At 47.6% G+C, this 3643-nt stretch overlaps 1 pseudogene; it reads left to right on the top strand.

The window, feature by feature from the left end:
* The first annotated feature begins 207 nt into the window (after positions 1-207).
* On the top strand, positions 208-275 carry LOC120102777 (U4 spliceosomal RNA; annotated as a pseudogene).
* Positions 276-3643: the final 3368 nt, after the last annotated feature.

Here is a 3643-nt window from a genome sequence, read left to right as displayed (position 1 = left end):
AGCAGAGGATGGTATCAATGGGAGGAGAGGTCCTTGGTCCGATGGAGGCTCAATGCCCCAGTGTAAGGGAATGCCAGGATGGGGAGGCAGGAGGGAATGGGTGAGTGGGTAGGGGACCATCCTCATATAAGCAGGAGGAGGGGGGATGGGATACAGGGTTTGTGGAGGGGAAATCGGGAAGGGGGATAGCATTTGAAAGGCAAATAAAGCTTTGCGCAGTGGCAGTATCGTAGCCAATGAAGTTTATCCGAGGCGCGATTATTGCTAATTGAAAGGCAAATAAATAAAATAGCCAATAAAAATAAAGAATGAGACCAGGAAAACAAGGCTTTCAGGGATGCAACACAATGCATTCATCATGTGGGAAACTGTCAATGGAATAAAATGATAATTTAAAAACAAAATAGCCTGTCTGTGATGGTGAACGCTTTAATCCAAGCCCTTGGGAGGCTAAGGTAGGCAGGTCTGTGAGGCCAGTCAAGTCTACATCGTGAGTTCCAGGGCAGCCAGAGCTACTTACAGAGATCCTGTCTCTAAATAAGTAAATCAAAAACAAACAAACAAAAGCACTAACTTCCAGATCTCCTGTCTACAAACTTTTCCCTGATTCCGGAAACTTTTTGATCTTTGGGCTTTTCCAGCCCTGCCCTGCAGAGTGTCCTATCTCAGGCAGTTTCCCCTTTAGCCTGTGCGTGACAAAAAAGAACTCTAGTCTAAGAAGGGTCAGAACTGGTCCCCTCTCATCTCTTTAGCCCTGCAGCCTCAGGCAAGTCACGTAACGCTCTGAACTTTGCCTTGGTCATCTGCAAAATGAGCAGCAGAGCATTCGCCCCCAGTGCGGGAATGGGGATGTCAGGATGTCATAAAGCTCAGAGATAGCAGACTGTGGTGGTGCACACCTGCCCACGCACAGCACTCAGGAGGCTGAGCCAGCAGGATAGCAATCCAGGCCAGCCTGGGCTGCAGGAGTGAGGCTGACCCAAACAAAGAGGTGTGTGTGTGTGTGTGTGTGTGTGTGTGCGCGCGCGTGTGTGTCAGTGTGTGTGTGTCTGTCCGTGTATGCGTGTCTGTCTGTCTGTCTGTCCATGTGTGTGTCTGTCTGTCTGTCCGTGTGTGTCTGTCCGTGTATGCGTGTGTCTGTGTCTGTCTGTCTGTGTGTGTGTCTGTCTGTCTGTCTGTCTGTCCGTGTGTGTGTGTGTGTGTGTGTGTGTGTGTGTGTGTGATTTCAAATGCAGGTGTGCTTAACGTGCCCAAATTGGACAGTATACATAACAGTGACCAAAACGCTCCAGTTTTTGTTATAGACATTTACGCAATTGAAAGATAAAAGCTAGGGCTAGTGAGATGGCTCCTTGGTAAAAACACAGCACTTGCCACCAAAGATGATAACCTGAGTCTGATCCCACTCTGACACACACACACAGAGACACACAGAGACACACAGACACACACACATACACACACACACACACACACACACACACACATATACACAGCATAAATACATTTTTAAACAATAAGTTAATAAAAGCCAGTTAGGGCTACATGAAACCCTAACTGAAAAAAAAATTTTTTTTAATTCTTTTTTTTTTTTCGGAGCTGGGGACCGAACCCAGAGCCTTGCGCTTCCTAGGCAAGCGTTCTACCACTGAGCTACATCCCCAACCCCTGAAAAAAAAATTAAAATTAAAGCCAGGCCTGGTGGTACGTGCCCTTAATCCCAACACTCAGGAGGCAGAGGCAGGTGAGTCTCTGTGAGTTCAAGGCCAGCATGGTCTACATAGAGAATTCTTATCTCCAAAACAACAAGCCAGGCACGTGGGAGGTAGTCAAGAGGATCAGAACCCACTCTGCTACATGGCCAGTTTTAGGACAGCCTGGACTAGACTACAGAAGATCTTGTTTCTCTCTCCCTCTCCCTCCTCTTCCACCTTTCCCTCCCCCTCCCCCTTTCCCCTCCACCTTTCCCTCTCTCTTTCTTTCTTTCTCTCTCTGTAAATATTATTTTCAGACAGGGTTTGACTATGTAGCACAGACTGGCCTGTAACTCATTGTGGGGTCCCGGCTAACCTCCCACTCCTGATCTTCCCTCAAATTCCCAAGACCTAGGACCACCACCATGTACCTCCATGCCCAACTATGAACACTTAAAAGTAAACTAAAAACCACTGGATGCATTTCACCTCTCAAACTAGTGAAAACAAAAGCTTGTCAACAACCAGTAGGAACATCAAGATCTTTCGTATGGCACTTTGCACTATTTAAAGTGTGTGTGTGCCTTTTGACCTCCAAATTGCACAATAGCAACATGGCCTAAGGAAATATTGACTCCTGTGTACAGATATGTGGTGAGGGGGCTGGGGTGGGGTGGGGAGGAGAAAGAGATAGGAAAGGGGTAAGGAAAGAAAGTGGAGACAAAAGAGAGAGGGTGAAGAATAGAGAAAAAAAAAAGGAAAGGAGAAAGGGGAAGGGAGACAGTTGCAAGTTAGGCTCAGTGACTGCAACAGAGGAGAGCAGCAGCAGGTGGGTCCCACATCCTACATCCTAGAGGGTCACAAAGGACACCTCCCGGAATGAGGAAGTGACGTCACTGGGCTTGGCGGAAAGCTTGAGGATTACGGTTCTATTGCCTGTTTGTCAGCGCTGCAGCTGCTCCCCAGTCTGGAATCCCGTGAAGTATGCGGTGCGCTGCGCTGGCTGGATGCCTGTGGCCACCACCTGGCCTCTGAGACCCCCAGCCTTTGGAACAGTGCCCTGGCATCTTGCAGCTGATCCAGTTATGTCTGGGCCAGTGGGAGGAAAGAGACCTTCTCAACTTCTCATTTTCCTCCTTCCTTGTCTGAAGTCCTTTCTTGAGTAGTGGATCCCTTTTTTCTGTTTCATGAATAATGCTCTGATGGGGCCTGATCCCATAGACCGTACATAGCCTTAGCCTAGACGCAGCCCAGAAGCCTTATGTCAGTCTGGGAGTCAAAAGATGCGCTGTCATTCACATGCTTTCCTTCTTGCTATGGCCTCTGAGGAATCTTCTTGTGTCCTATAAATCCAGCCCAAGAGGAGGCCTCCCTCCAAGATGGACTCCAGGAAAAGCACCATCTCTACAAAGCAAACCGCCTATTGCCTCCCAGAAATGAGAGGTCAAGAAAACCACTCTGCTTTTTCAAGTTGACCCACAGAGGACACACAAACACACCTTAGCTTCCTGATACCTTTTGTTCAGTTGCTTCCCCACACATCTTCTTTTCTTTTGAGACAGGGTTTCTGTCAATAGCCCTGGCTATTCTAGAACTCACTATGTAGCCCAGGCTGGCCCCAAACTCAGATCCCCCTACTTCCCTCTTCTTCCTATCAACTCGAATGATCTTTAAAGGGATACAGGACACACCAAAGGCTGGGTGTGTCACCCACCTTTTGAAGGCCATGCTTACCAGATCCATAGTTTGAGAATCATGTACTCAGATCATTAACAAATGATATAAACACAAAACATGGTGTAGCGTTTGTTTTAATTTCAATCTACAATCACTTTGAGAGAGTCTCAATGGGCTTTGTCTAGCTCAGCCTTCTTAACTCTGTGGCCCTTTAATACAGTTCCTCATGTTGTGGTCACACACACACACACACACACACACACACACACACA

This window comes from Rattus norvegicus, chromosome 4, assembly GCF_036323735.1.
Source record: "Rattus norvegicus strain BN/NHsdMcwi chromosome 4, GRCr8, whole genome shotgun sequence".
In the NCBI taxonomy this organism is placed as follows: Eukaryota; Metazoa; Chordata; class Mammalia; order Rodentia; family Muridae; genus Rattus; species Rattus norvegicus.
This window is presented reverse-complemented; position numbering and strand designations above follow the sequence as displayed.